The sequence below is a fragment of the Pseudophryne corroboree genome, chromosome 7, assembly GCF_028390025.1.
Source record: "Pseudophryne corroboree isolate aPseCor3 chromosome 7, aPseCor3.hap2, whole genome shotgun sequence".
Taxonomy (NCBI): domain Eukaryota; kingdom Metazoa; phylum Chordata; class Amphibia; order Anura; family Myobatrachidae; genus Pseudophryne; species Pseudophryne corroboree.
This window is the reverse complement of record NC_086450.1, coordinates 5,428,731-5,440,223: the sequence shown is the minus strand read 5'-3', so window position 1 is coordinate 5,440,223 and position 11,493 is coordinate 5,428,731.

The window sequence follows — 11,493 nt, the reverse complement described above, 5'->3', positions numbered from 1 at the left end:
GTAAGAGATAGATACAAAGACAAAGCTAAAAGTGGGGCAAGGGCGGGCTGGGGCAAGAGAGGAATCAGGGGCTAATGGTAGATTTTGATGAAGAAGGCTGAAGGTGGGGGTCGGGAGAGAGAGCAGAGCAAAATGCGGCGTCAGGTAGAGCAGAGTGCGGCGTCAGACAGAGGACAGAGCAGAGTGCGGCGTCAGGCAGAGGACAGAGCAGAGTGCGGCGTCAGGCAGAGGACAGAGCAGAGTACGGCGTCAGGCAGAGGACAGAGCAGAGTGCTGCGTCAGGCAGAGAGAGCAGAGCAAAGTGCGGCGTCAGGTAGAGCAGAGTGCGTCGTCAGGCAGAGAGGGTAGAGCAGAGTGCGGCATCAGGCAGAGGACAAAGCAGAGTGCGGCGTCAGGCAGAGGACAGAGCAGAGTGCGGCGTCAGGCAGGGGACAGAGCAGAGTGCGGCGTCAGGCAGAGGACAAAGCAGAGTACGGCGTCTGGCAGAGAGGGCAGAGCAGAGTGCGTCGTCAGGCAGAGCAGAGTGCGGAGTTAGACAGAGAGGGCAGAGCAGAGTGCGGCATCAGGCAGAGGACAGAGCAGAGTGCGGCGTCAGGCAGAGGACAGAGCAGAGTGCGGCATCAGGCAGAGGACAGAGCAGAGTGCGGCGTCAGGCAGAGGACAGAGCAGAGTGCGGCGTCAGGCAGAGGACAGAGCAGAGTGCGGCATCAGGCAGAGGACAGAGCAGAGTGCGGCGTCAGGCAGAGGACAGAGCAGAGTGCGGCGTCAGGCAGAGGACAGAGCAGAGTGCGGCATCAGGCAGAGGACAGAGCAGAGTGCGGCGTCAGGCAGAGAGGGCAGAGCAGAGTGCGGCGTCAGGCAGAGCAAAGTGCGGCGTTAGGCAGAGAGGGCAGAGCAGAGTGCAGCATCAGGCAGAGGGCAGAGGAGAGTGTAGCGTCAGGCAGAGGACAGAGCAGAGTGCGGTGTCAGGCAGAGCAGAGTGCGGCATCAGGCAGAGCAGAGTGTGGCATCAGGCAGAGGACAGAGCAGAGTGCGGCATCAGGCAGAGGACAGAGCAGAGTGCGGCGTCAGGCAGAGAACAGAGCAGAGTACGGCATCAGGCAGAGGACAGAGCAGAGTGCGGCGTCAGGTAGAGGACAGAGCAGAGTGCGGCGTCAGGCAGAGAGAGCAGAGCAAAGTGCGGCGTCAGGTAGAGCAGAGTGCGGCGTCAGGCAGAGAGGGCAGAGCAGAGTGTGGCGTCAGGCAGAGCAGAGTGCGGCGTCAGGCAGAGGGCAGAGCAGACTACGGCGTTAGGCAGAGTGCGGCGTCAGGAAAAGGGCAGAGCAGAGTACGGCGTTAGGCAGAGGGTAGAGCAGAGTGCGGCATCAGGAAGAGGACAGAGCAGAGTATGGCATTAGGCAGAGGGTAAAACAGAGTGCGGTGTCAGGCAGAGGGCAGAGCAGAGTGCGGCGTCAGGCAGAGGGCAGAGCAGAATATGGCGTCAGGCAGAGGACAGAGTAGAGTGTGCCGTCAGGCAGAGGACAGAGCAGAGTACGGCGTCAGGCAGAGGACAGAGCAGAGTGCCGCGTCAGGCAGAGAGAGCAGAGCAGAGTGCGGCGTCAGGTAGAGCAGAGTCCGGCGTCAGGCAGAGAGGGCAGAGCAGAGTGCGGCATCAGGCAGAGGACAGAGCAGAGTGCGGCGTCAGGCAGAGGACAGAGCAGAGTGCGGCATCAGGCAGAGGACAGAGCAGAGTGCGGCGTCAGGCAGGGAGGGCAGAGCAGAGTGCGGCATCAGGCAGAGGACAGAGCAGAGTGCGGCGTCAGGCAGAGGACAGAGCAGAGTGCGGCGTCAGGCAGAGGACAGAGCAGAATGCGGCGTCAGACAGAGGACAGAGCAGAGTGCGGTGTCAGGCAGAGGACAGAGCAGAGTGCGACGTCAGGCAGAGGGCACAGCAGAGTGTGGCATCAGGCAGAGGACAGAGCAGAGTGCGTTGTCAGAAAGAGGACAGAGCAGAGTGCGGCGTCAGGCAGAGAGGGCAGAGCAGAGTGCGGCGTCAGGCAGAGCAGAGTGCGGCGTTAGGCAGAGAAGGCAGAGCAGAGTGCAGCATCAGGCACAGGGCAGAGGAGAGTGTGGCGTCAGGCAGAGGACAGAGCAGAGTGCGGTGTCAGGCAGAGCAGAGTGCGGCATCAGGCAGAGCTGAGTGTGGCATCAGGCAGAGGGCAGAGCAGAGTGTGGTGTCAGGCAAAGGGTAGAGCAGAGTGCGGCGTCAGGCAGAGGGCAGCGTCAGGCAGAGGGCAGAGCAGAGTGCGCCATCAGGCAGAGGGCAGAGCAGAGTGCGGCGTCAGGCAGAGGGCAGAGCAGAGGGCTGCATCAGGCAGAGCAGAGTGCGGAGTCAGGCAGAGGGCAGAGCAGAGTGCGGTGTCAGGCAGAGGGCACAGCAGAGTGAGGCGTCAGGCAGAGGGCAGAGCAGAGTGCGGTGTCAGGCTGAGAGCAGAGCAGAGCACGGTGTCAGACAGAGTGCAGCGTCAAGCAGAGGGCAGAGTAGAGTGCAGTGTCAGGCAGAGGGCAGAGCAGAGTGCGGTAGATGGCAGAGCAGAGTGCGGCAGGCAGAGGGCAGAGCAAAGTGTGGCATCAGGCAGAGCAGAGTGCGGTGTCAGGCAGAGGGCAGGGCAGAGTGCGGCGTCAGGCTGAGGGCAGAGCAGAGTGCGGCGTCAGGCAGAGGGCAGAGCAGAGTGCGGCGTCAGGCAGAAGGCAGAGTGCGGCGTCAGGCAAAGAGCAGAGTGCGGCGTCAGGAAGAGGGCAGAGCAGAGTGCGAAGTCAGGCAGAGCAGAGTGCGGTGTCAGGCAGAGGGCAGAGCAGAGTGCGGCATCAGGCAGAGGACACAGCAGAGTGCGGCGTCAGGCAAAGGGCTGTTACATGTAGTGTACTTTGCTCAGTGGCCACAAGGTGGCGCCGTTGTTTCATGTGAAGATGAGATTTCCTCACTGGGAGGTTTCTATCAGACATTATCTGCTGCTCTTTCTTAGTTGCAGTTTCATGGTGAGAAATCCCCAAAAGTTCCAGTTACCTTATATATAGGACACCGCAATATTCTGCCGCACCGCACAGCACAGCATTATATATACTACCGTACTCATCAATTGTACAAAATAACCAACAATCCCGAGCAAACATAAAGCAGGAGGCAGCGTATTCAAGGATGCATAATGTAAGAGATAGATACAAAGACAAAGCTAAAAGTGGGGCAAGGGCGGGCTGGGGCAAGAGAGGAATCAGGGGCTAATGGTAGATTTTGATGAAGAAGGCTGAAGGTGGGGGTCGGGAGAGAGAGCAGAGCAAACTGCAGCGTCAGGTAGAGCAGAGTGCGGCGTCAGACAGAGGACAGAGCAGAGTGCGGCGTCAGGCAGAGAGGGCAGAGCAGAATGCGTCATCAGGCAGAGCAGAGTGCGGAGTCAGGCAGATAGGGCAGAGCAGAGTGCGGCATCAGACAGAGGACAGAGCAGAGTACGGTGTCAGGCAGAGGACAGAGCAGAGTGCCGCGTCAGGCAGAGAGGGCAGAGCAGAATGCGTCATCAGGCAGAGCAGAGTGCAGAGTCAGACAGAGGACAGAGCAGAGTGCGGCGTCAGGTAGAGAGGGCAGAGCAGAGTGCGAAGTCAGGCAGAGCAGAGTGCGGTGTCAGGCAGAGGGCAGAGCAGAGTGCGGCATCAGGCAGAGGACACAGCAGAGTGCGGCGTCAGGCAAAGGGCTGTTACATGTAGTGTACTTTGCTCAGTGGCCACAAGGTGGCGCCGTTGTTTCATGTGAAGATGAGATTTCCTCACTGGGAGGTTTGTATCAGACATTATCTGCTGCTCTTTCTTAGTTGCAGTTTCATGGTGAGAAATCCCCAAAAGTTCCAGTTACCTTATATATAGGACACCGCAATATTCTGCCGCACCGCACAGCACAGCATTATATATACTACCGTACTCATCAATTGTACAAAATAACCAACAATCCCGAGCAAACATAAAGCAGGAGGCAGCGTATTCAAGGATGCATAATGTAAGAGATAGATACAAAGACAAAGCTAAAAGTGGGGCAAGGGCGGGCTGGGGCAAGAGAGGAATCAGGGGCTAATGGTAGATTTTGATGAAGAAGGCTGAAGGTGGGGGTCGGGAGAGAGAGCAGAGCAAACTGCAGCGTCAGGTAGAGCAGAGTGCGGCGTCAGACAGAGGACAGAGCAGAGTGCGGCGTCAGGCAGAGAGGGCAGAGCAGAATGCGTCATCAGGCAGAGCAGAGTGCGGAGTCAGGCAGATAGGGCAGAGCAGAGTGCGGCATCAGACAGAGGACAGAGCAGAGTACGGTGTCAGGCAGAGGACAGAGCAGAGTGCCGCGTCAGGCAGAGAGGGCAGAGCAGAATGCGTCATCAGGCAGAGCAGAGTGCAGAGTCAGACAGAGGACAGAGCAGAGTGCGGCGTCAGGTAGAGAGGGCAGAGCAGAGTGCGTCATCAGGCAGAGCAGAGTGCGGCGTCAGGCAGAGGAGAGTGTGGCGTCAGGCAGAGAGGGCAGAGCAGAGTGCGTCATCAGGCAGAGCAGAGTGCGGCGTCAGGCAGAGAGGGCAGAGCAGAGTGCGTCATCAGGCAGAGCAGAGTGCGGCGTCAGGCAGAGGAGAGTGTGGCGTCAGGCAGAGGGCAGAGCAGAGTGCGGCATCAGGCAGAGGACAAAGCAGAGTGCGGCATCAGGCAGAGGACAGAGCAGAGTGCGGCGTCAGGCAGAGAAGGCAGAGCAGAGTGCGTCATCAGGCAGAGCAGAGTGCGGCGTCAGGCAGAGGAGAGTGTGGCGTCAGGCAGAGAGGGCAGAGCAGAGTGCGGCATCAGGCAGAGGACAGAGCAGAGTGCGGCATCAGGCAGAGGACAGTTCAGAGTGCGGCGTCAGGCAGAGGACAGAGCAGAGTGCGGCGTCAGGCAGAGGACAGAGCAGAGTGCGGCGTCAGGCAGAGGACAGAGCAGAGTGTGGCGTCAGGCAGAGGACAGAGCAGAGTGCGACGTCAGGCAGAGGACAGAGCAGAGTGCGGCATCAGGCAGAGGACAGAGCTGAGTGCGGAGTCAGGCAGAGGACAGAGCAGAGTGCGGCATCAGGCAGAGGACAGAGCAGAGTGCGGCGTCAGGCAGAGGACAGAGCAGAGTACGGCATCAGGCAGAGTACAGAGCAAAGTGCGACGTCAGGCAGAGGGCAGAGCAGAGTGCGTCGTCAGACAGAGAGGGCAGAGCAGAGTGCGGCGTCAGGCAAAGGGCTGTTACATGTAGTGTACTTTGCTCAGTGGCCACAAGGTGGCGCCGTTGTTTCATGTGAAGATGAGATTTCCTCACTGGGAGGTTTGTATCAGACATTATCTGCTGCTCTTTCTTAGTTGCAGTTTCATGGTGAGAAATCCCCAAAAGTTCCAGTTACCTTATATATAGGACACCGCAATATTCTGCCGCACCGCACAGCACAGCATTATATATACTACCGTACTCATCAATTGTACAAAATAACCAACAATCCCGAGCAAACATAAAGCAGGAGGCAGCGTATTCAAGGATGCATAATGTAAGAGATAGATACAAAGACAAAGCTAAAAGTGGGGCAAGGGCGGGCTGGGGCAAGAGAGGAATCAGGGGCTAATGGTAGATTTTGATGAAGAAGGCTGAAGGTGGGGGTCGGGAGAGAGAGCAGAGCAAACTGCAGCGTCAGGTAGAGCAGAGTGCGGCGTCAGACAGAGGACAGAGCAGAGTGCGGCGTCAGGCAGAGAGGGCAGAGCAGAATGCGTCATCAGGCAGAGCAGAGTGCGGAGTCAGGCAGATAGGGCAGAGCAGAGTGCGGCATCAGACAGAGGACAGAGCAGAGTACGGTGTCAGGCAGAGGACAGAGCAGAGTGCCGCGTCAGGCAGAGAGGGCAGAGCAGAATGCGTCATCAGGCAGAGCAGAGTGCAGAGTCAGACAGAGGACAGAGCAGAGTGCGGCGTCAGGTAGAGAGGGCAGAGCAGAGTGCGTCATCAGGCAGAGCAGAGTGCGGCGTCAGGCAGAGGAGAGTGTGGCGTCAGGCAGAGAGGGCAGAGCAGAGTGCGTCATCAGGCAGAGCAGAGTGCGGCGTCAGGCAGAGAGGGCAGAGCAGAGTGCGTCATCAGGCAGAGCAGAGTGCGGCGTCAGGCAGAGGAGAGTGTGGCGTCAGGCAGAGGGCAGAGCAGAGTGCGGCATCAGGCAGAAGACAGAGCAGAGTGCGGCATCAGGCAGAGGACAGAGCAGAGTGCGGCATCAGGCAGAGAAGGCAGAGCAGAGTGCGTCATCAGGCAGAGCAGAGTGCGGCGTCAGGCAGAGGAGAGTGTGGCGTCAGGCAGAGAGGGCAGAGCAGAGTGCGGCATCAGGCAGAGGACAGAGCAGAGTGCGGCATCAGGCAGAGGACAGTTCAGAGTGCGGCGTCAGGCAGAGGACAGAGCAGAGTGCGGCGTCAGGCAGAGGACAGAGCAGAGTGCGGCGTCAGGCAGAGGACAGAGCAGAGTGCGGCGTCAGGCAGAGGACAGAGCAGAGTGCGGCGTCAGGCAGAGGACAGAGCAGAGTGCGACGTCAGGCAGAGGACAGAGCAGAGTGCGGCATCAGGCAGAGGACAGAGCAGAGTGCGGAGTCAGGCAGAGGACAGAGCAGAGTGCGGCATCAGGCAGAGGACAGAGCAGAGTGCGGCCTCATGCAGAGGACAGAGCAGAGTACGGCGTCAGGCAGAGTACAGAGCAAAGTGCGACGTCAGGCAGAGGGCAGAGCAGAGTGCGTCGTCAGACAGAGAGGGCAGAGCAGAGTGCGGCGTCAGGCAAAGGGCTGTTACATGTAGTGTACTTTGCTCAGTGGCCACAAGGTGGCGCCGTTGTTTCATGTGAAGATGAGATTTCCTCACTGGGAGGTTTGTATCAGACATTATCTGCTGCTCTTTCTTAGTTGCAGTTTCATGGTGAGAAATCCCCAAAAGTTCCAGTTACCTTATATATAGGACACCGCAATATTCTGCCGCACCGCACAGCACAGCATTATATATACTACCGTACTCATCAATTGTACAAAATAACCAACAATCCCGAGCAAACATAAAGCAGGAGGCAGCGTATTCAAGGATGCATAATGTAAGAGATAGATACAAAGACAAAGCTAAAAGTGGGGCAAGGGCGGGCTGGGGCAAGAGAGGAATCAGGGGCTAATGGTAGATTTTGATGAAGAAGGCTGAAGGTGGGGGTCGGGAGAGAGAGCAGAGCAAACTGCAGCGTCAGGTAGAGCAGAGTGCGGCGTCAGACAGAGGACAGAGCAGAGTGCGGCGTCAGGCAGAGAGGGCAGAGCAGAATGCGTCATCAGGCAGAGCAGAGTGCGGAGTCAGGCAGAGAGGGCAGAGCAGAGTGCGGCATCAGACAGAGGACAGAGCAGAGTACGGTGTCAGGCAGAGGACAGAGCAGAGTGCCGCGTCAGGCAGAGAGGGCAGAGCAGAATGCGTCATCAGGCAGAGCAGAGTGCAGAGTCAGACAGAGGACAGAGCAGAGTGCGGCGTCAGGTAGAGAGGGCAGAGCAGAGTGCGTCATCAGGCAGAGCAGAGTGCGGCGTCAGGCAGAGGAGAGTGTGGCGTCAGGCAGAGAGGGCAGAGCAGAGTGCGTCATCAGGCAGAGCAGAGTGCGGCGTCAGGCAGAGAGGGCAGAGCAGAGTGCGTCATCAGGCAGAGCAGAGTGCGGCGTCAGGCAGAGGAGAGTGTGGCGTCAGGCAGAGGGCAGAGCAGAGTGCGGCATCAGGCAGAGGACAGAGCAGAGTGCGGCATCAGGCAGAGGACAGAGCAGAGTGCGGCGTCAGGCAGAGAAGGCAGAGCAGAGTGCGTCATCAGGCAGAGCAGAGTGCGGCGTCAGGCAGAGGAGAGTGTGGCGTCAGGCAGAGAGGGCAGAGCAGAGTGCGGCATCAGGCAGAGGACAGAGCAGAGTGCGGCATCAGGCAGAGGACAGTTCAGAGTGCGGCGTCAGGCAGAGGACAGAGCAGAGTGCGGCGTCAGGCAGAGGACAGAGCAGAGTGCGGCGTCAGGCAGAGGAAAGAGCAGAGTGCGGCGTCAGGCAGAGGACAGAGCAGAGTGCGACGTCAGGCAGAGGACAGAGCAGAGTGCGGCATCAGGCAGAGGACAGAGCAGAGTGCGGAGTCAGGCAGAGGACAGAGCAGAGTGCGGCATCAGGCAGAGGACAGAGCAGAGTGCGGCGTCAGGCAGAGGACAGAGCAGAGTACGGCGTCAGGCAGAGTACAGAGCAAAGTGCGACGTCAGGCAGAGGGCAGAGCAGAGTGCGTCGTCAGACAGAGAGGGCAGAGCAGAGTGCGGCGTCAGGCAGAGAGGGCAGAGCAGAGTGCGGCGTCAGGCAGAGCAAAGTGCGGCGTTAGGCAGAGAGGGCAGAGCAGAGTGTGACGTCAGGCAGAGAACAGAGCAGAGTGCGTCGTCAGACAGAGAGGGCAGAGCAGAGTACGGCGTCAGGCAGAGAGGGCAGAGCAGAGTGCGGCGTCAGGCAGAGCAGAGTGTGGCGTCAGGCAGAGAGGGCAGAGCAGAGTGCAGCATCAGGCAGAGGACAGAGCAGAGTGTGGTGTTAGGCAGAGGACAGAGCAGAGTGCGGTGTCAGGCAGAGAGAGCAGAGCAAAGTGCGGCGTCAGGTAGAGCAGAGTGCGGCGTCAGGCAGAGAGGGCAGAGCAGAGTGCGGCATCAGGCAGAGGACAGAGCAGAGTGCGGTGTCAGGCAGAGGACAGAGCAGAGTGCGACGTCAGGCAGAGGGCAGAGCAGAGTGTGGCATCAGGCAGAGGACAGAGCAGAGTGCGTCGTCAGACAGAGGACAGAGTAGAGTGCGGCGTCAGGCAGAGAGGGCAGAGCAGAGTGCGGCGTCAGGCAGAGCAAAGTGCGGCGTTAGGCAGAGAGGGCAGAGCAGAGTGCAGCATCAGGCAGAGGGCAGAGGAGAGTGTGGCGTCAGGCAGAGGACAGAGCAGAGTGCGGTGTCAGGCAGAGCAGAGTGCAGCATCAGGCAGAGCAGAGTGTGGCATCAGGCAGAGGGCAGAGCAGAGTGTGGTGTCAGGCAAAGGGTAAAGCAGAGTGCGGCGTCAGGAAGAGGGCAGCGTCAGGCAGAGGGCAGAGCAGAGTGCGCCATCATGCAGAGGGCAGAGCAGAGTGCGGCGTCAGGCAGAGGGCAGAGCAGAGGGCTGCATCAGGCAGAGCAGAGTGCGGTGTCAGGCAGAGGGCACAGCAGAGTGAGGCGTCAGGCAGAGGGCAGAGCAGAGCACAGTATCAGGCAGAGTGCAGCGTCAGACAGAGGACAGAGCAGAGTGCGACGTCAGGCAGAGCAGAGTGTGGCGTCAGGCAGAGGACAGAGCAGAGTGCGTCGTCAGACAGAGGACAGAGCATAGTGCAACGTCAGGCAGAGAGGGCAGAGCAGAGTGCGGCGTCAGGCAGAGCAAAGTGCGGCGTTAGGCAGAGAGGGCAGAGCAGAGTGCAGCATCAGGCAGAGGGCAGAGGAGAGTACGGCATCAGGCAGAGGACAGAGCAGAGTACGGCATCAGGCAAAGGACAGAGCAGAGTGCCGCGTCAGGCAGAGAGAGCAGAGCAGAGTGCGGCGTCAGGTAGAGCAGAGTCCGGCGTCAGGCAGAGGGCAGAGGAGAGTACGGCATCAGGCAGAGGACAGAGCAGAGTGCGGCATCAGGCAGAGGACAGAGCAGAGTGCGGCGTCAGGCAGAGGACAGAGCAGAGTGCGGCGTCAGGCAGAGGACAGAGCAGAGTGCGGCATCAGGCAGAGGACAGAGCAGAGTGCGGCATCAGGCAGAGGACAGAGCAGAGTGCGGCATCAGGCAGAGGACAGAGCAGAGTGCGGCGTCAGGCAGAGGACAGAGCAGAGTACGGCATCAGGCAGAGGACAGAGCAGAGTGCCGCGACAGGCAAAGAGAGCAGAGCAAAGTGCGGCGTCAGGTAGAGCAGAGTGCGGCGTCAGGCAGAGATGGCAGAGCAGAGTGCAGCATCAGGCAGAGGACAGAGCAGAGTGCGGCGTCAGGCAGAGCACAGAGCAGAGTGCGGCGTCAGGCAGAGGACAGAGCAGAGTGCGGCGTCAGGCAGAGAGAGCAGAGCAAAGTGCGGCGTCAGGTAGAGCAGAGTGCGGCGTCAGGCAGAGAGGGCAGAGCAGAGTGCAGCATCAGGCAGAGGACAGAGCAGAGTGCGGCGTCAGGCAGAGGACAGAGCAGAGTGCGGCGTCAGGCAGAGGACAGAGCAGAGTACGGCATCAGGCAGAGGACAGAGCAGAGTACGGCGTCAGGTAGAGGACAGAGCAGAGTGCGGCGTCAGGCAGAGAGAGCAGAGTAAAGTGCGGCGTCAGGTAGAGCAGAGTGCGGCGTCAGGCAGAGAGGGCAGAGCAGAGTGTGGCGTCAGGCAGAGCAGAGTGCGGCGTCAGGCAGAGGGCAGAGCAGAGTACGGCGTTAGGCAAAGGGCAGAGCAGAGTGCGGCGTCAGGAAGAGGGCAGAGCAGAGTACTGCGTTAGGCAGAGGGTAGAGCAGAGTGCGGCATCAGGAAGAGGACAGAGCAGAGTGTGGCATTAGGCAGAGGGCAAAACAGAGTGCGGTGTCAGGCAGAGGGCAGAGCAGAGTGCGGCGTCAGGCAGAGGGCAGAGCAGAATGTGGCGTCAGGCAGAGGACAGAGCTGAGTGTGCCGTCAGGCAGAGGACAGAGCAGAGTACGGCGTCAGGCAGAGGACAGAGCAGAGTGCCGCGTCAGGCAGAGAGAGCAGAGCAGAGTGCGGCGTCAGGTAGAGCAGAGTCCGGCGTCAGGCAGAGAGGGCAGAGCAGAGTGCGGCATCAGGCAGAGGACAGAGCAGAGTGCGGCGTCAGGCAGAGGACAGAGCAGAGTGCGGCGTCAGGCAGAGGACAGAGCAGAGTACGGCGTCAGGCAGAGTGCCGCGTCAGGCAGAGAGAGCAGAGCAAAGTGAGGCGTCAGGTAGAGCAGAGTGCGGCGTCAGGCAGGGAGGGCAGAGCAGAGTGCGGCATCAGGCAGAGGACAGAGCAGAGTGCGGCGTCAGGCAGAGGACAGAGCAGAGTGCGGCATCAGGCAGAGGACAGAGCAGAATGCGGCGTCAGACAGAGGACAGAGCAGAGTGCGGTGTCAGGCAGAGGACAGAGCAGATTGCGACGTCAGGCAGAGGGCAGAGCAGAGTGTGGCATCAGGCAGAGGACAGAGCAGAGTGCGTCGTCAGACAGAGGACAGAGCAGAGTGCGGCGTCAGGCAGAGAGGGCAGAGCAGAGTGCGGCGTCAGGCAGAGCAGAGTGCGGCGTTAGGCAGAGAAGGCAGAGCAGAGTGCAGCATCAGGGACAGGGCAGAGGAGAGTGTGGCGTCAGGCAGAGGACAGAGCAGAGTGCGGTGTCAGGCAGAGCAGAGTGCGGCATCAGGCAGAGCTGAGTGTGGCATCAGGCAGAGGGCAGAGCAGAGTGTGGTGTCAGGCAAAGGGTAGAGCAGAGTGCGGCGTCAGG